Source organism: Pseudorca crassidens, chromosome 1 (genome assembly GCF_039906515.1).
Source record: "Pseudorca crassidens isolate mPseCra1 chromosome 1, mPseCra1.hap1, whole genome shotgun sequence".
Taxonomy (NCBI): domain Eukaryota; kingdom Metazoa; phylum Chordata; class Mammalia; order Artiodactyla; family Delphinidae; genus Pseudorca; species Pseudorca crassidens.
The window spans coordinates 135,486,987-135,507,474 of NC_090296.1; the positions used below are offsets into that span (position 1 = coordinate 135,486,987).

At 41.3% G+C, this 20,488-nt stretch overlaps 1 long non-coding RNA gene across 9 annotated transcripts in view; it reads left to right on the top strand.

Annotated features, from left to right (window-relative positions):
• Window positions 1–20,488, top strand: part of LOC137201561 (uncharacterized) — an 81,921-nt gene that overhangs the window by 29,354 nt on the left and 32,079 nt on the right. For 2 of the 9 annotated variants that reach the window (XR_010932225.1, XR_010932233.1), the window contains exons 4-7: window positions 5,534–7,726; window positions 8,091–8,275; window positions 10,524–10,623; window positions 11,197–11,764. This is a non-coding gene — a long non-coding RNA (uncharacterized lncRNA). Of the gene's footprint in view, window positions 1–5,499; window positions 7,727–8,090; window positions 8,276–10,523; window positions 10,624–11,196; window positions 11,765–20,488 lie in introns of those variants that run through there. The other 7 variants (XR_010932236.1, XR_010932234.1, XR_010932231.1 and 4 more) reach the window with 7 other exon arrangements.

Below are 20,488 nucleotides of genomic sequence, written 5' to 3' on the forward strand. Positions count from 1 at the left end.
GTGTGTGTGTGTGTGCAGTTCTAAACTACACATCCCCATGAACACCTCCCAAGGAGATAGAAACTCTTACTCCTCTGTGTGGCGTGGCCTTTGCTGTGAATGCCAAGTATCATTGGAACCGACTTTTCATCCTACCGTGACGGACCATGAGCTCCAAATGTTTAGATTTCCTCTTCTGCTGAAGGAGACCGGAAGGCCTCCTCATTTTGATATTACAGTAAATAGTCCTTGCGGCCATGTGCCTGGCATTTAAGAACTTCCTTGTCAGCACGTCTTCATTTTTCCAATTTGTTAGCCTGGATAACACGCTTATTAGTATCAAACTTAAGTCTTACCAAGGCAGAGTGAAAATTTCCTTCTATCTTTCCCAAAATGAAGCTAGAGATCTAATTTTTTTTTTTTAACGTGGTGGGAGGTTTCCGTATTATTATTGTTTAAAATCAATTTCCTTTACTCCATATTCTTTTCCTGTTGTTTATTTTATCTGTCCTTCTCTCCCAGAGGGGCAGCATTAAGGCCCCCATTTGGTTTTTATTAGTGTAATCTGTTAATAGCTGTTCTATAATGCTTTACTTATTGTGTTAATTTTCTGTACTTATGTCCAGAGGCAGCTTCCTGGAAGACCATATTAAAAAAAATAGAAGATCTAACTTACTTCTTTAATGGGTCCAGCAGCCATTTATAGTTTCAGCTAAGATTACTGAATACTATTGATTTACAAGGTCATTGAAAATATATATAAACTGCAGCTACTATTTTAAATATATCTATGGGAAGCCTAAAAAGCCCATTAGTCTGGTAAAGGTACAAACACTAACCCCAGGGTCTCAGTGGACATTGGCTTATCACTCCACTTCTCTGGGTTTGTCTTGAATATGCCAGAGCTATGGGTACGTGCTGTTCTGTGTACTGTCCAGTTTTCACGTTTAAGCCCAGAGCTTGGCAGAACCCAAGAGCCCCTAGCTGGGAATGGAGGCTCTATTCATGACCTGCCCCTCTTTACTGAGATGTCCCCAATCTCTGCCCCTTGGGACCCATGTGTACTGTGCCAGTCACTGCATGCTAAACTCTGGGTCCCAGGAACCATTGTCCAATTGTTGGGGATTTTGATGGAATGTACCTTACATGAACTCTAGTATTCATGGGACTAGTTCTCAAATTAAAAAGGAGCTTCAAAGCAGAGCACTTGACAAACTAACTTACCTGAAGGATAACAAAGGAGATATCTGGGATCCATGTGATAGGTTGGGCCCCCAAGTTAGGTTGCATTCGGAATTAGATGGATGCACGGAAGTGAAGAGAACATGGCTCAGTGATCAGCATCATGGGTTCTAAACCTGCCTCTGGTGTGAATTAGCTCTTAAGGTTTTTAGGGGCCTCAGTTTCCTCCTCTGTAAAACAAAAGTTGGGAAGAAAGTTCTAAGGTTCCTCCTTTTACAATCTAGGCAGTGTTCAGTCAATGATCCCTCTGTGCATCAATTCAGGGGGGACAAATCATCAGCAGGTGATTGAATCAGGATTAGGCTGCTTCCCATTCATTGTTGAGTCTCTGGCGATGGGCAGGCTCTTGGCGCAAAACAGGAGCCCATCTGTGCTTTTATCATACACTAGTTTTTATTGTGAAGCCTAAGTAAAATTCTGTTTGAGACGAGGTTTGTACAGTACCATGGCCGTGAGTGGCAGTGGGGAGAGCGCTAGATGGAAGTCACTGTGGCCAGCTGTGTGACCCGAGGCAAGTCACCTCCCTTCTCTCAGTCTCTTCTCCTTCATCTGTCAAATACTGGGTTTGGCAATGAATCAGCACAGTAGCTTCAACTGAGAAAGTCAGTGACCTTGTAAGAACTGCCTGCTGTGTTAAGCAAATGAGAAGCGTCAAATGTCCCCCAACATCCAGTACCCACAGCAGTCAGAGCATGTTACCCATGATTCAATGCTCCCTGAGAAGCCATACCTGAGCTTGCTATGGGGATGGGCTGGGAAAAAGAGGATGGGAAGGGGATCTATATGCAAAGGGTTGACTGGGAATTATACGCAAAGAAGGAAATGAGACCACCTGTAATTGCCTGTTTTTGAGCTGCAGACTGTATCAAATGCTGTTTTTAAATTGGTGCAATGCCTGGCTCTTAGCACTGCACCCCACCTGTTTTGTCTGTTTCTATACCATGCAAGTGATGGTGATGTTTGAGGACTTTCCTTTCAGGTCGTGCCATCAAAGAGGGCAATGAAAAGCGACCCAGCAAAGTCAAGGCATATTTAAAAGAAAGAGGGAAAAAGCCCATATACATTTCAATGGAAGTACTTTAAGGCACTTCAAGTAGGAGTCTGAGAAATAATTACAGAGTTTAAGAAGAAAGAATCTTAACTTTGATCTGATTTTCTTCTGTAAAGCAATTAGGTGCATCATTTTTCAAGTGCTAAACTGAAAATTCTAATGGCTGGACCCAAACGCTTTCATTTGTGCCTTGGGACTTCTATAATTCCCCCCCAAAACTTAAAAAAGTTATTAAGGTGATTTTCCAGAGGGATTAATACATAAAGCATTTGCTGATCAGCTCTCATAAAAACTACAGCAGCATAGAATAACTAGATTCAAATCATGCAAGAGTCTAGTTAATAGCACCAAACTAAGAAATCTGTAAAGTTGATTTGATGGAGATAAACTGTCAAGGTACAAATGGAATTTTCCCTTCCAATTGCTGTTGGGGGTTTTAATGGGAATGTGCGTGACGTGGACTTTAATATTGATGGGAGTAGTCCTGAAATTAAAAGAGAGCTTCAAAGCAGAACATAGGGACAAACTAACTTACCTGAAGGATAACAAAGGAGCTATGTACAAAAAGGAATGTGATAGACTGAGCCCCAATGTTAGGTTGCTTTTCCTCTTAAGATTTTAAACCCCAAGTCCTTCATGGTTCATATACATAAAAGCTAGACTGTCAATTCCTTGATGGCAGATACTAGGTGCTACTTTCTTTTTGCTTTCCCAGTGCCCAGCATGTAGTTCTTAGCACATAATATATTTCCATTAAATGTTTGTGAAATAGTGGAATAAAAATACTTTGTTAATTTAAAAAATGTGTGGCATATCTTCTCCCCAGTAACTAGATGGATTGACCACTTGTGCACCAACTAGGAAGTAGAGCAGAGGTGGCCTACAGGCTAAATTTGGCCAGTGCTTTTCTAACTTTTAGAAACTGAGAAACTTCAACTTCACACAACAGTATGGATTTCTGGATTCTTTTGAAAAATCTAAAGATGTGGGACCGTTTGGGCCACAGCTGGTGACAATTAGCTGGGGCCCAGGAGCAGCTGCCCCCATTATACAGTGTCCCTTCCAAGTTGCCACTATTCCCTAGCATATGACTCCAGGCCAATTTCACTGTTTTTATTTACCAGCCTGGTCCACGGGACAGGCTCTCAGATCAGGAGAGAATATCTGGTCTGCATTATATCAGTGCTAATTTTGAATTGAGTTAAAGATCTGAGTGCGAGCTTAACTGTTTTCTCCAGGTCCATGAAAAGAGAAGGCAAGATTCTAAGTACTAGGCTTCGAGGGGTCATCTTTAGTATGTACATTCCTATGACTCCTCTGTGCTCCAGGGAGAATAGAGCAGGCTTGGAGCTTGGAATAATCCAAATGATATTGAGTAGGAGCCCATCAGGGACTTGTTCAAGTTTGTCAGAGCATATTAAAATACCATACCCTCACATCATCAAAAAGGGTACAGCGGTCCATCTGTCTATACCTTTCTTTCTCATGTTACATTTGTACAGGAATTTTTCAAAATTAAGTCACCTACCATATTCTCTTATAGTGAATCAAAATGGGGAAAGAATGGAGAGCAAGCCAGAATAATGCACATTGGTGAAAGTCCAATAATTGAAATAATTATTGCTTAAGATACCATTGCTTTAATCAGCCCATCATAAATCAATGCTTTTCACAAATGAAGGTTTAAAATAAAGTGCTGTTAAATAAATCGGGCCTCTTAAAAGGCATGATGCAATCGGGAAGCTCTGGAAAATGGCTAAAAAAGTGGTTTCTGAATGGATCCACTGGTTCTAGCGTTTTATCTTCCACTTAATTAAAAAAAAAAATATATATATATTACCTGGTCCTTTCTTAGAAATTACATATTGGAGGTCTATAATGGCCAAGTCTTTAATCCATTAAAAAAATTTACTCCCAGGAACAGTTCATATTTGACGTTTAATTGCTTTTTCTTGTTGGAAAGGAAAATCTGTTTCTTTCCTTCCTTTCTTGATTGACTTTTCAAAACTCACCTTGTGAGCTATAAAAATGGAGAGGTGTAATTGATTTTCAAAAACTCAAGTGCACGCACACATATTCACATATGCGTGTGGGTGCGCTCATGTGTGTAGACATAAAAATCTTCCCGGGGACTTCCCTGGTGGCGCAGTGGTTGAGAGTCCGCCTGCCGATGCAGGGGACACGGGTTCGTGCCCCGGTCCGGGAAGATCCCACATGCCGCGGAGCGGCTGGGCCCGTGAGCCATGGCCGCTGAGCCCGTGCGTCTGGAGCCTGTGCTCCGCAACGGGAGAGGCCACAACAGTGAATCTCCGCTGTACTGGGAACTGGCGCTTTCCTCACATAACTCTGCAAGGCAGGTGTTACTATCTCCATTTAACAGAGTAGCAGCAAAGGCCCAGAGAGGTTCATTGCTTGATTAGGGTCACACAGGTAGTAGCGATAGGAGGCTGAGTCTTTATCCCTTCTACCCTGTTGCCTGCTTTTAGGTGTGCTTCACACCCACGTGTGCAGACATCCATGGAGCCAGGATAAAATGTCATGCCAATGGTCTCCATTTTGGAGTCACTAATCATTTTAGCCTATTTAACCAACACCAGATTCTGGAATTTAATAAATAATGCTACACCATCCATAAATGTCGAAAGAGCCCAACTGTGATTTGCGCCTTATGTGAATACTGCATTGTAACTGAGCCAGGAGAAGCCGTTGAACTAGCCTTCTAAGTGACAGCATCTTAAAAGAGATTTCTCATCGGACAGTTTGGTGTGGAGGGTGGTCAGATGCTTTCTTATTAGAACAATGCCCACATAGATTTCAAATGAAATTCTGGGGCTCCTCAAGATTTGTTTAAAGAGAAAGAGGGGGTCAGCAGGACATTAATGAAGAAAGGGAAGAAAAAGCTTCTACTTGGTCACCTCGAGTTAGAAAATTTCCATTTCAACATTGTCAATCCCTCACCTCTCACGTGTATAAATTCACTACCAAAGGCCAAAATATTCTCTTTCTTTTCTTTCCTTTTTTTTTTCTCTCTTGCCACAAAACCAGCTCTTATTTAGGTCTCTTGCAAAGCGGCACAAACCAACTGTTCCTCCTCAGATTATCCCTTTCAGGGCTCAGGTGATATGCCTCCTTGGGTTATACCTTCCCTGTTTTGTGGTCTGATGTGTGCTGTGTCATTCTATAGTATTCCACTTTGCAAGAAAATATTTATGTATGAGTCTCATTAGGTCCCATTTCCTCTGGGAATTGTCCTGCGTGCAGTGTTTTCATGCCAGCGGCAGGCAGTGAATCGCTGGTCTTCATGGGACAACTGGACAGCTGGCAGGAAACCAGGAAACTTCTCCTTCCCTTCTGTGACTTCGCTCAGCCAGAAAACTACAAGGTGTGTGACTGTAGGATGAAAAGTTCCTGAGAGGTTGAATATAACACTTTGAGAAAACACTTGGACGGAAACTTGCTGATGTTGAAGGAATGGAAATGTGTACCATTCAAAGAATGTTTTTTTCCTAGATCTGGAAACACAATGGCTTACGTATACAGAGTCTTTTCATTATTTTAATTTTTTTCTTTTTATTACTGGTAAATAGGAATTCCCATTATTCACCAAAGAGCAGCGAAACTGACACCCTGTATAGCTGAGATGAGGGTACGTTGGCAAAACCCTTTTGGAAACTCATTTGACCATGTGTATCAAGAGCCATGAGATTTTTTTATAACCCATGACCAATTAATTTTTACTTCTAGGAATCCATTCTCAGTACCAAAAAGGTTATGCTCGAAAATGTTCATCAAACTCTTGCTTATAATAGTTAGAACAGGAAATGGAAGTATAAAACATTTTCTTGATATTCATTGTTATGCAGCTGCTGTAATAATATTGAAATAGGATATGCACTCTTAATGATTACAAATACACAGGCAAAATATGCAGAATTATAATAATAGATAAAATTTATTCTCTGCTTAATATATAAAAGGCAATGTGTCAAATGCTTTATAGTCATGTCTCCTTTAATCTGCTCACCAGATTAAGCCAAATTTATTATATCTCCATTTTACAGATGAGGAAAGAGAGTCACAGGAATTGGTTTATCTAGAGTAACACTGCTAGGGTGAAATTTGAACCCCATCCTGGTTGATGACAGACCTTACACAACATGCAATTCCTCATGCTATGTGGTTAATTTTGAGTAAAAAAAACAATCATCAACGACAAAAGAAGAAAGAAAGAAAGAAAAAAGCACCCCAAACTAAAGGCAACCCAACACCAATAAACAAACATCTGACAAGCTCTATTCTTATGATAATCACATGAAAAAGTAAATAGGAAAGCTTAAACCAAGAGAAAACAGCAAAACTTGAAAAGACTCATCTTCCACCAGTTAATAAAATGACAGGTAGCTATCTGAAACAACACTTAAATGTTTAAGGTCTTTCCTCTGGATGGGAATTAGATCCTACATTTTTTTTTTTTTTTAACATCTTTGTTGGAGTATAATTGCTTTACAATGGTGTGTTAGTTTCTGCTGTATAACAAAGTGAATCAGCTATTCCTATACATATATCCCCATATCCCCTTGACATGTCTGATCTTTTACTAAGAGAATCTAAGTAATATTATTCTGCCAACTTAAAGAAGCAAATCTTAATGAGAGCAATTCTTGTATGCAGATGGAAAAGACTCTGTCCAGGGTGAATTGAGAATTTTCTGGTGGACTGGGTCCTAGACCAGTGGTTCTTAACTTACTTTGTGTGAGAACATATTTGAAAATACTAATGATAACTATGGTCTGTCTCTGTTTTTCTCTCTCCAGTCATTTCTCAGTATCCATCTGGGATTGCTTCCTGGACCTCCGAGGATACCAAAATCCACAGATGCTCAAGTCCCTTGTATAAATGATGTAGTACAATTGGCCTTCCCTAGTGGCAGGTTCCGAATCCACAGATTCATCCAACTGCGGATCAAATTTTGGTTGGGTGAACATTCAGATGTGGAATCCGCAGTTAACAAGAGCCCATTGTATTAATATTTATACAACATTTTATTGCATATCTATCTACTTTTATTCTACTTTGAAATCTTTTGGGTTCATTGATGGTTTGAGGACTTAAATTAAAATTCCCTTTTATGTTTTGGCTTTCATAGTGTTCTTTGTCCCACAATTTGTGGGGATATTCTTTCCTAAATCGTTCAAACACTGATACAGTTTCCTCAGAGTCTTATCTACACTTGGATAACTAAGGTTTGTAAAGTAAGTTAGTATAATGAATAATTTAGTTTTCATGTTTTCTTTAATATGTTCACATGTTATTATGGCCACTTGTATTCCGATGTGTGGCTAACAACTGCCTTTTTGGTTTTCCGTGTTAGGATGAAGAAAAAAAAGGAGGATATGCATCACTAAGAATCAAAGGAAGTGCCTGACTCTATAACAAAGAGAAAAGCTTCAAAATGTGAGTGGACTGCATTATGAACAGCTTTTCTTGCCACACCTGCAAAAATGTACTTTCATTAAACACATGCTTGTTAAGTGCACATGCAGAAGGCATAGTGTTAGATGGACATGAAAGATGGATGGATGATGCCCTTATATAAGATTTTGCCAGGACTTTAGCATGCTGAGGTTTGGAATTGCACAGGTAGCCTCCTGGAACTATTGGCTATGCTGATAATAAGATTACAGCTAGAGTATGATTTCATTCTGTGAAATATTTTCATCATCAGGAAGAAGAAAATTATTTTTACCCCTTCTGCTGTTGAATAATTTTCAGGTACAAATCCCCCCAAATTTATGTGTCCTCTCTACCTTCTATTTAGGATTGTACAACACGAAGACAGAAATAACCATGTTAAGAGGTCATTGGTCTGACTTCTCCAGAAACTTCCCCTGGGCAGCGGTCTCTACCTCTGTTACAGAAGACTGCAAAAATACCAGCCATTGTGCATCTGGCCAATTATGCAATGTTCTATCACGGGGGGAAATTCCTTCCTCACTCCAGCTGGTGAGCAGTTATGCCCTGGAGCCCAGGACGGACATGCCTTGTAACTTTTTAACCTAGTTAGTGTAACTGCCAATATTATTCCTATTCATATAAATGTCTAATCCTTTCTTGAATCTTGCTAGACTATTTGCCTCAATAATATCCTGCGGCAGTGAATTCCACAGGTAGATTATATGCTGTTTTAAAAAGTATTTCCTTTTATTCATTTTAAATTTGTTACCTTTTAATGTCACAAGATGGCCCTTGTTCTTGCATTAAGTGGTACAGGGTACAGGCATTTCAAACTGAGCTTTAATTCTTCCAAGCACTTTCTCTGCCATTATTAAAACCTTATCTTCTTCATATATTTTCTATTTTGGCACGTGTAATCTTGATTAAATGGGATGATTGATGGAAAGAGTTTCATACTGCTTTGGACATACAGTAGGCACTGGAAAAAGCTCTCTGTGATTTTCACTGTTGTTTATTGGAGACATTTATTGAGCATCTATTATGGGCAAGAACTGTTCAAAGCATTGGAGAGACAGCTTTGAATAAGAGAAGGTCCTTGCTCTGAAAGACCTGGTTTCCTAGAGAGAAGACAAGCAGTAAAATAGTGGATAAAGATAGGACTTACAGGGCTTCCCTGGTGGCGCAGTGGTTGAGAGTCTGCCTGCCGATGCAGGGGACACGGGTTCGTGCCCCGGTCTGAGAAGATCCCACATGCCGCAGAGCGGCTGGGCCCGTGAGCCATGGCCACTGAGCCTGCGCGTCCGGAGCCTGTGCTCCGCAACGGGAGAGGCCACAACAGTGAGAGGCCCGCATACTGCAAAAAAAAAAAAAAAAAAAAAAGATAGGACTTACATTGTTTCAGGTGTCTTCTGTATTATGGGAAAATTAGACAAGAGTCACTAGGAAAGGATGCCAGGGGCCACTTGAGGTGGCCTGGTCAACTGTCCCCCTGAAAAGGGGACAGTTGAGATTGACTATCAAGGAGTCGTCTGTGTGACATAGATGCAAGGAGAACACTTCACCCATGAAAGGTGAACTCCAGCTCCTAGAACAATGCCCAGAGCTAGCTGAAACGCAATCGTTGCTGCGTGAATGAATGAATCAAGTTTAAGAAGGGAAATCTTAGTTACGGAAATCATCAGTATGTTACTCACAGACCCAGGAGGAACATTTCTTGACTCCCTGGGTTTGGTAACTCCAAAGACTATTAGAGTAGAAGGAACAGGGGATTTACTTAGTTAGACTCAGCTTTCAAGACCTGCGCATGTCCCCAAATACCCAGCTGTATGACCTTGGGCAAGTCAGCGAATTTCCCTCATCCAAAGTGTTCTCATTCATAAAAACGGGAGTAAAACTCCCTTCCTTCATGGAGTTTGGAGGACTGGAGGTAAAGTTCAGTGGCAGCCCTTTAGAAACAGCCAAACAGTTGTGAACATGTTGCTCATTCTTTCAGGAACCCGTCCTTCTCAGCACTCTGTTCTCTTTCCTTGCCTTTCACTCTTTTCCTTCTTCTGTTCCCTATGTGTATTCTTGCCTCTGCCTAAAGCTCATCCCTGGCATCCATGTACTTAGCTTTCTGCCCAAGAGGTGGCTTAAGAAAAGGGGGGTGGGTTACCATTCTGACATTTTTGTCTATTTCTTAAGGACTTTAAAGATAGAATAGGATGGAGGTGGTAGTTTTTGGAACAGTAGACTGGAAGTGTATTTCCAATAGTGATTATTTGTTTTCATTTTGTTTACTGCTTAATCTTCTAGGGTAAGGTTAACCAAACTTCTCTGTATAAAAACAGAGACCTTGCCTGAATTTCTGAGGACATATCTTCCCCCAGAAGTGGAGACTTTGGTTGAGGATGATCTGATTACCTGTCTGTAGCTTCCTTTTGTGTTCTAGCCTGATAGGCAGATACCATTTCCTCATGTTCCCTCTTGTTATACTTTTTAATTGCTCTTTCATTTACTCCTCCCTCCACCCCACCCCCACCCCTGCTTTAGGCAATTTGAAGTAGAAGCATGTGTAACTCTGCATAATAATATATTATAAAGGCATTTCAAGGAATAAATGATTAGAATTGTTTACATGCATGGTTCAGATTTACTGGCAAATTGCTCAGGCCTTTGTTTTATGATGTAGCTGCCAGCTAGGTTCCTTCTGGGTAAAACTCTGAAATAGGAGAAGTTTCCTTTTGGTATTCCTCACCAACACTTCCTTTGCCTTGTTCCTCTCCTTTCAACACCTCCTTTCCTTTCCCACCTCCAGGTAACTCCATGGAGCTGTCAGGCGTTTTACACCTTAATGTGAAGACATATGGGTTCATGGGTCCCTGCCCTCACCCGGACTGGCCCCCAGGGAAAGTGAGGTGTGCAAAGGAATAAATCTTCAATGGTATAATTTTAGACCCAGTGGCAACTGGGAAGGTGGCTATTTTGGGCTGTGGGTTTTCTCCTTGACCTGAGATGATATTACTTTGCCTGCTGCTAGTGAGCTGGGCCAACCCTGCACGTGGTCCTTTTAGCAGCGTGTTTGGCGTTCCTGGGGGTTGCTTCTTCATTCCTCAGCTCCGTGCTCCTCCAGAATTCCAAGAATTTGTGCAGGAGCATCACTCTGTCAATGTGCGCCCACCGAGGCTTGTCACAGGTGATCTCTCAAGGTAGGGGCGCAGGCTACTCCCAAGGGGCAGCACAGATGGTATGCACGCCCTTCCACATAGGGGGTGGGGGGATTTTCTGGTCTAGTTTTTGCCTATCCCTCAGCCTCCATGCTTTATCAGCTGCTTAGTGACCATTCAGTGCCTCACTCCCTCTTCGTTCAAGGTGAGCCGGGCCAGTCTCCAGGTTACAGGGTCTGAGCATCCCTCCTATGAGACCTTTGAAGCTGCCCTCAGCATCCTCACAACCATTTTGACCACCCGGCTTGCTGTCTTCCCACTCAGGCTCCAGATGCAGCTGCTGCCTGCGGACCCCCTGTACTGCCTGGGGAAGTGAGTCAGGACTCCTGCAGCGGATGGGTGGGGCAGCTGCAAGATGATCTGAAGGTGGCCCAAACAACAGTGCTTTCCAGATGTGGGTGAGGCTATAGCCAAGATCATCACTGGTAGAGTATCTTGTTCTTAATTTTTACAACCTAAAAAGAATACACAAGACTCAAAGGTCATTGGGGAAGGAGGAATAAAGTCAGTAAAGAACAGGAAAATGGGAAAGGTTTTGTTTTGTTTTGTTTTTAATAAAGAATTTGAGCTCTTTTACACCAAAAGAGAGAGAAAATAAAAGTGGCCTTTTATAGGTATGAAGAGAGCCCTGGCTCTCTCTCTCTCTCTCTTCTACAGGGAAAATTCTGGATTTGCAGAGAGAGAGAGAGAGAGAGATTGAGGATATAAGGAGAGCTTGACCAAGGAACAGAAAATAATGGAGAGTAAGACAAAAAGGGAGAAAAAGATCAAAAGACATTGTTGCCTTCCCTTATCTGCTGTTGAAGTAAATGTGATGTTTGTTGAGAACCAACCAGGCCTGCTCCAGTTATTTATTTCTGTGTGACAGATTCAGCCTGACACTTACATAAAAACACAACCAACATTTTATTATGATCCATCATGGTTCTGAGTGGTGGCTGGGCTCAGCTGGGTGGTTCTTAAGCAGCCTTTCACGAGAACGAGGTTTGATGGTGGCAGAGGCTAGAGCGACCTCTGAGGCTTCCTCACTCACATGTGTGATGGTTGATGCTGGTCCTTCCTTGCTGCATCCTCACCTGGGGCTATCAGCTGGAACGCCTGGTCATTCCATGTGGCCTGAGCTTCCTTACAGCATCTTTCTTGTGCTCCTTTCCTGGCCACTCAGGGCTCCAAAAATGAGCATCCCAAGAAAACAAAGCAAAAGCTAAAGCATCTGTTTTGTCCTAGCCCAGGCACACACATTATTGGTCCACCAGTCACTAAGCTCAGCTCAGATACAGAGGAGAGCAAATAGCCCCCTCCTCTGGATTTGAGGAGTGTTAGAAAACTTGTGGACACATCTTAAAACTGCTGATGTCCGATAACAATGTCAACTGTTCCCAACCCCCCAATCTCCAAGAACTTCCTGTCTAGTTGGCCTTATAAAAAATTGATGAAGTAAGTAGTGAAAAGTAATGAAATATCTATTCTTCAGCTGAGCAAGGTGATAGGGAAACTTGTACCAAGTGATATACAAGATGAACACATGCCTCCAGAGAGGCCACAGGCAGTGTGTGATTAGGAGGGCCCACGGCAGCTTATGATTTGGGGAGAATCAGAGGCAAATAAGATGGCAGTGGGTAACCTTCCCTAACTCTGGACTGGGTGTCCTTGCTAGCTTTATTCAGGCCCAAATGTTTGTCCTCAATATCTCATTTTCCTGTTACTTGTCTTTTCTTCTTCTGCCCTACCTTGGTTCCACCACCATCCTTCTTTCAGCTCCTTTACTCTTCTATGTACTATACCTTCTATGGACCTAAAAAAATCTCTCCATTCCTTCATCTCTCTTGGCATCACTTTATCTTTCTGTGCATAGAAAATCTTACCTCTCACTCCCCTTCATCACCTATCTGCAACTCGAGTGCCACTTTTCAGACCAAAGCAATATCCCTGCTTTTCCTTGTCCCAGTCCTCACTTGAGTGCTTGAAACACGTATTTTCATTTTGGTTTCCTCTTATGGTCACTGTCTCTTGCCTTCTATAACCATATCTTATATTCCGTGTAGCTCATGCCTTTCTTCTCTGCTCTGACTTGCCTTATCCTAGGAGCCATTCGCCCAGCACAGTGTCACAGGGCGCTGGAACTGGTGCACTCAATGCCTAGCATCTCCATCAATACAGCTTTGACAGTCTCAAGGCGAGGTCTTGCTCCACATCTGGCGACTTTCAGGTGGGGTCTGCTGTTCAGCTGCTAACCTTTCTTTGGTAAGAGTTTCCTATACCTTAGCAGCACTAAGGACACTCTTATTTTCTCTTTCTAGTCTCCAAATATCACCCACTCTAGACCTATATGGTTTGGCCTCTTTTCTCCCCTTAGTACAGAAATAATTTATATCCACTGTAGAAAACTTAGAACATATAGAGAAACAAACATAAGAAGACAAATGTTGTATGTTTTAACACTGCTAATACCTTGTTGTGAGTCTTTCCCATCTTTTTTCTCCATATTTATGGTTTTTAGTTACAAAAAATAGAATTACTACTTAGATGGGCAGCACTTTTCTGTAAACCATTTGCTGTTTTGTAGAATCAGCTGTTATAGAACTCTAGCCCCTGACCCCAGCTAAGTGGACCAGGGTGAAGCTCAGGCCTCAGCTGGGTTACAGTGAAGTGGGGTTACTGAAGAAGGTGGTTTGCAAGAGACAGGTAAAAGAGACACAGGGTGAGAAGCAGAGGAATGGATGGCAGGATGCTAGAGATACTCCTTGTATCTGGCACTAATCCTGCAGTGACTTTTGTGGGATAGCATTTCTTCTCAGTTCAAAGCGTTCTTTAGTGGTGGAGCAGTGTCTGAAGGGTTCTGATATTTTCCTCTAACGATGCCCGAGAAAGATGACACATTTTTTGGTAACCTGCTTTTTTCACTTCATAAGTTTTGTCTGTACCATCCTATATCCTCCCAGATTATAATTTTGGTGACTGCACAACGACCACAGTGGATGTCGAATATTTATGGGAGAAGTGGAAGGTCTGGCATTAAATGAGTACTGAGTTCAAATGCCTGTGCTGACACTTGTTTGCTATGTGATTTGGACCAATTATTTAAGCACTCTGTGTCTCAGAGTCCTCATCTGTAAGATGGATAGAACAATATGGTTAAGTGATATAATGAATCCAACATTCCCAGTACACAGTCTGCCTTATAAGTGTTCAGTAGGTTTCATCTATTGTTATTAATAATCATAAGTCCTCTATTACTGCTCATGTAATAGCCCCTATAGTTTTCAACATTATAAACAAAGCTGCAATGAACATACTTGTAGCCAAATATTTGTGCATGATTATTCCTTGAAATAAGTGCCTCATCAGATCAAAGATTGTGGGTATTCAAAAAGTTAAAAAAAAATGTATTGTTGCTTTCACTGAATCTTCTATGTTGTCCACATCCCAACCTTTAACATTTTCTTCTTCTTGTTCACAGTTTCAGAGACAACATGTCTCTTTCTGATCCAGCATTTGCTCTCTGGTCACCTTCCAACAAAATTAAGACAGTGTTATATCTGACACTTGAGCTGGGGCTCTGTCAGGAAGATTTAACTCATTCATTGAGTTATTCACTCACATGCCAGGTGCAGATTAAGTTTATATATAGACTATGTTTATAGACTAGGTTTATATTTTCAGGACTGACTCCAGTGTTGCTAACCGTGGAGTGGGCTTTGGAGCTTTGTAGGAAGAGTTCCAGACACTTCTGAAGAAGTCAGATATTGACCAAGGCTTATGATATCTATGAAATCTTTCCTCTTTAGAAAGGGGGACATTTGGAATAGGGACACCTTGATTCTTTGACCTGCCTGGAATGATCTCCTACCTGCAGACCCTACCCTGGCTTTCAGGCTCAGGAAATATCAATGTAAAATTCACTGAGATGCTTTTTTTGAGCCACCCACTGTGTTGGGCACTGGAAAGACAAAGAAAACTCAACGTTCTCCTTATCCTTATTGGAGAAGTAGGTGTGCTAACAATTATTGGACCAAGAATGGAGGGGTGCACCTGTAAGGAAATCCCTGAGTCAGGTGACCCAAGAGCCAAGGTCTGCACACAGCTAGCCGTTTGGTCCCCAGAGGGTTTTGTTTGGCTCAAAGTTATAGCATTAAAACTCTTTTTAGGTGTCAACAATTAACAACTGGAGGTGTCAGGTAAAAATGCAGATTTCTTTCTTACCTTGAAGAAATGGAAGTTTGGGCAATACCGTATGCTCATTTTATCATGGCCACAGTGAGGAGTGGCTGACCCTTTAGCCAGGGCATGGGTTCTCCTTTTTGCCACAGTCCCCACCACTCCCTACTGCATTACCTTGTCCTCCTTCACTTAGCTATGCTATCTGTGTGGGCCGTGAGTTTGCGACCATTGACTTAGTAAAGGGAGCACTTATTTTTTTCACAAGATATCAGGGAAGACACAGAGAGATCTGCTAGAGATGAGACCTACAGGGTCAGCAAGGATTTACCATGTAGATAGGTGGAAGGTGAAGCGTCCATGGCAGGCAGAATAGCATGTGCAAGGGTACAGGGGCTGGAGCCCAGAAGGCCTCCTTGGATGATGACAAGCAGACAAGGATGGTAGGAGAGTTGGGTGTTTGAGGGAAGGGATTGAAAGAAAGAATTGGAGAAGCAGGCAAGCACCAGCTCCTGAGCACCCTGGCACCCCAAAAGAAGGACATTAGATTTTGTCCTTTAAAAACTGGATCTGACGACTGATAGGGGAACAGCTAGCTAAAAGAGTCTCAACCAACAGTGCCCTGACTTCATGGTGGCATCTAGCAAAGCATATTCTGTGCAGACCTCATTAAATCCTGACACCAAGACCATGAGACTTGGACTTTGATTATCCTCACCCTACAGATGAAAAATGCAGGTCGAAGGAGGTTAGTTAAGTGAATTCCCCAAGTCACAACCAGTAAATGGCAAGGCAAGATGTGGACCCAGGCCTAACTAGAGAGCTTGTAATTTAACCAGCTTCCTTGACAGCACCAATGCTTCAGAACAACTACCCCAGCAGCAAAATCAGGGTTGTATTGGGAGTGGGTGGAGGGAGGCTGAGAGAGCAGAGCTGCTGGGAGACCACTGCAGTGGCCAGCAAGAGAACAGAAGGCCTTCACCAGGGCAACACTGGTGCATGCAGAGGAGGCTATGGGAGGCCCAGAGAAGGATGAGTCAGCGGGATCCTCCTTCATGGAACCTGCCAGCCATAGGCATTTTCTCTCCCTCCTTTGAATTCTCAGAACGCTCTGTGTCTCTTTCCCAGGACCTGCTTTGGCCACATCCCCGTAACAGCTGTATGCATCTTATCACATCTTGTATATTTTAAGTTGCTAAAGGGCAGGAGGAATTATGCTTTATTTGCCTTAATAATTTTTTTTTTTTGGATTGCTGAGTACAGGGCTTTCGTAAATTCCAAAATTATCTTTTTCAGATCATTTCTCCTTATGTATGCATTTTAGAAGTTCATGGCAAGTTAAACACTTTTCCTTTAAAAATGTGAAAATAATTTCTTGCCATGATCTACTTTAAAATACATGAGGAAAAGGAAGACTGGGAAGTTGTTTAAAAGCAGCAAACCCTTTAAGAGTCAATGTCACATTTATTGCTATAAAATATTTTTCTCTCTCTGTTAGACATCTGGTTCCCATTATATACAGTATTGGGTACTTGAGTTCACCAGCCATTTTGCATACCAAGCAGTGTGTCTGTGAAATCCCCTCTGACATCCACCAGTACGTATGTGCAGTGTGCAATTCTTAACTTTACATTTACAGGCGGCGCTTCTATCACCAACTTCATTCTTACCTATGTGCTTTCGAGGTTATTTTGTTCATACTTAAGGACCAAATTGCCTGCAACTGAGAAATGAAGAACTTCAAAACCATGGAGCCTTTGCTTTATACTATCGTATGGTCCAACTATCTCTAATCTAGCACTGAAGTCAGTGAAACAGCTAAATCTCAAGTCTGTATTTCCTTATAACGTTGACCCAGAAATGAGAAACACAATATGGAATGTTTGCTAATGAGTCATGAATTTCATGATAATTGCTTCCACATTCAGGAGAGCTCCCTTAAACCATCTAATCTTGACATATCCTGCAACAATCCCATGTGTTGTAAATGATTTTGTTTTATTTCTTAGGTTACTGTTAAGGGCTTATTTTATGGTTCATTTCATTTTCTTAAAGAAAACCACACACACGTGTACACACACACACGTGCACACACACACACACGTGCACACACACACACATCATAGGGGATTTTGTCTCAATCTGTACTTTTTGAAATAAAATAATTACAAAACCAAAGGAGCCCTTGTCATTTGGTTTGGAAGTAAAAATAAACACAGTTAGGAAGAAAGTTGAAATATGGTCTATTTTAGAGTTCTAATTCAGATCTCAGAATTAAAGCCAGGATAGAGCAATGCCGTGGCAAGTGGCAGTCTGTCTGTCCCTGTTCTCTCTGGACTTGAGAATCTCTAACTGACTGTATGGACACAACTAGCATTCAGTACAGTAATAATGGAAAATTAAATACGACTTTTAAAAACTGCTCATATTATAAAGTGATCTATTAGCATTATACGACTTCAGCCCTTAAAGTGACTGATTCTAATTGCACGATTTGGCCTATGGCAAGCATTAAAGAGCTGCAGAATCTTGCGGGTATTTTATCTCTTTGGGGATATTTTAAAGTGAATTTTCTTTGGAATAAAGCTTTGTTCCTGCCATACAAAAGATTGTGTGGAAGAAATCTCTCAGTTCTGACAGAACCAGAGATAATTATAGTTTCTTCTTCTTTGATTCATGAATTAATAAGCCAAATATTAAAAACATTCTTGCATTTTCCCTCCCTTTCTTTTATTAAGTGAAACTCTGTCTTTACAGCTTGTGGCTGTTATCCTGAAGAAGTAAAGATGGATGCCCTTGTCTAATGAGCTCTTCTAGCCATCAGAGAGGCAGTCTTTTTCTGCACCTGGTTATCATACACAGTCCTTCTGCATCTTTTCTGAGAAAGACTATGGATTGCTAAGATGATGTCACAGTGCCATACCTGGAGCTGAACTTGATTTAAACAGGTTATCACAAAACCACAGGGACTTCTGAGCAGGTAGTCTTCTCAGATATACCTATTCAAGGTTTTCAGTTTTCAGAAAAAAAAGGATGAATATGGGGGAATGTCATTCATCTTTGAATTTAACTTTATGTTTATGATAGCTACAGGATTTTTCATAATTTTCATCGTATGGACTCCAGGAAGTTTATTAATCAAATAGTATTGGAAATTGAAGCTTTTCATGCTGAGGAAGTTCTTGTTGACCTTCCATGTTTAAGCAGTTTAAGATAAACTGCAATTTCTCCTTAATCTGCATACATATGCATTTCTTTTTGGTGGTTTTCAGAATCCAATAGTAGAAAAATTGCCTACTATGCTTCAGACTTTTGATGTCATGACACACATTGTTATCCATGTAACCACCAGTGGACACTTGAACGTGTAATTTAAAAACTCCAGGAGCACCATTGGAGTGTACACACTAACCACATTTGTTTAAAACATCTTTTTTTAAAATTGACTTTTTTTTAAAAGGACGGTGCTAAGTAGAAGGAAGTTTAAAGGCTCTCTGGCTTCCTGTGAGTTTTTCACTAATAGTTCCCTGTAGCCTGTAATTGCTCTCTATCTTCCAAAACCTGGGCTCTGCAGAAGAGACAGAGATATTTGTTATTGACCTGACAGGATAAAAGGAAAATAGGAGAGAAGATCATAGCCATCGGCAGTTTGTTTATGAAAATACCATTTCGTGGATATACTTGAATCAGGCAAAAGTAATGCATCTTGTTCATCTCCCAGCATATTTTAAATGCCAGCCTGGCTGGATCAAAAGAACAGTGCCCAGAATTAGGGCATTACCTTTCCTGCATGATGGTGTGGTGTATGACAGCATCATTTAATCATTACATTTTTCTCAGCTATTCTAAAAATAGATATGAAAATTAAAAGTACAAATATAAAATATATAAAGATGTATAAGAGCAAAAAATTAAAATTTGTTTTTAAGCCATTATAATCTTTTATTTAAAAACTGTTTTAAACTCACAAGAAGTTGTACAAAGAATTCAGAGACATCCCCTGTTCCCTTCACTCAGTTTTCCCAAAGATAACATCTTACATAACCACAGTACCTTGTCAACATTAGGAAATTGATTCAGTACTGTTAACCCAGTTATAGACCTTATTTGGAGCTCAGCAGTTTCTACATACATTCTCTTTTTAGTTGTATATTAATATGTAGAAATGCATTAACCATCAGTGTTAAGGGATCATCTTTCACCAATGAATATTGATGGTATGCAAGATTCTCAGATGATGTGGTTTTATACATCCTGTGGCTGCCTAAAGATAAGGTGGAGTCGTTGGCATTCATGAATATCCTTTATATTAATTACTTTGTCCATACATTACTTAACTAAACAATTAATCAATCCTATATCAAGTGCCAACTGGAGATACAGAGATGGTGACATTGCTCTCAAAGAACTCACAGAGGGAGATTGAAAATAAAAAATCCACAATGACAACACAGTGTTGCAGACCATAGTACAAATGAAACAAACCAACATTACTAGGCACCTACAAGTGTCTGGCAATGTACCAGGCATTAGCGATTAAGTGGTCACTAAGATGCATGCCTCTCCTGCGCTGTGAATCTTACTGCTGTGTGGAGGAGACAGGCCATTAAGAAGTACTGACAGCAGAGGGCTCTAACAGGGGGTTCAGAGTGGGTAGGTCCTGACCGGGTCAAAGGGTGCAGGACAGTGACTCAGGAGCATGTCATGTAGTCCAGTCAGCATTCCAAGATATTGAAACTGACTACTTGTGGGATCTTTGGACCAGCTGCTACTCCATTTCATTCAGAGCTTATGTATCATCTAGCTTTGCTGCAGCATTTGAGCAGATGTCTTGGTCTCACAAGAACAGTCATTGTTTCTTAGAACTGACTCAAAAGTCAGTCTTTGGTATCATACCTGCTATGCCAGATCCCCCCCATCAGCACTGGTGGGCCTGGTGCTGGGCTCACACAGGAAACAGTTTGGAGAGGGCTCTGTTTTCTAACAGTAAAGGGGAAAATGTTCCCTAGGGCATGGTTGGTAGCCAGTGCTAGAGAAACAAAACCATTGTATGTTTCTTTCTTAACAAATTGAGGTTCTTTACTCAAACTGTGACAACATTGTCACCAGAAAGCTCACTGCAGATATGATCAGGGGCCCCTCCTGGTTAGAAACCCTCAGTTGCTTTGCATTAGATTGAAGGTAGCATCTAAAATTCTTGCTGTGGTCTACAAGCCCCTACATGAACTACCTAACCTACCTATGTCCTCAGTTTCAACACATTATACTTTACTCCCAGTTCCTAGCGGTCCAGTCACACTGGCCTGTTTAATGGTCCTTTAACTTGCTAAGCTGTGTTCTACTCCTGGGCCTTTGCAAATTCTGCTTCCAGAAATGCTTTACCCCCATTCTCTAAACA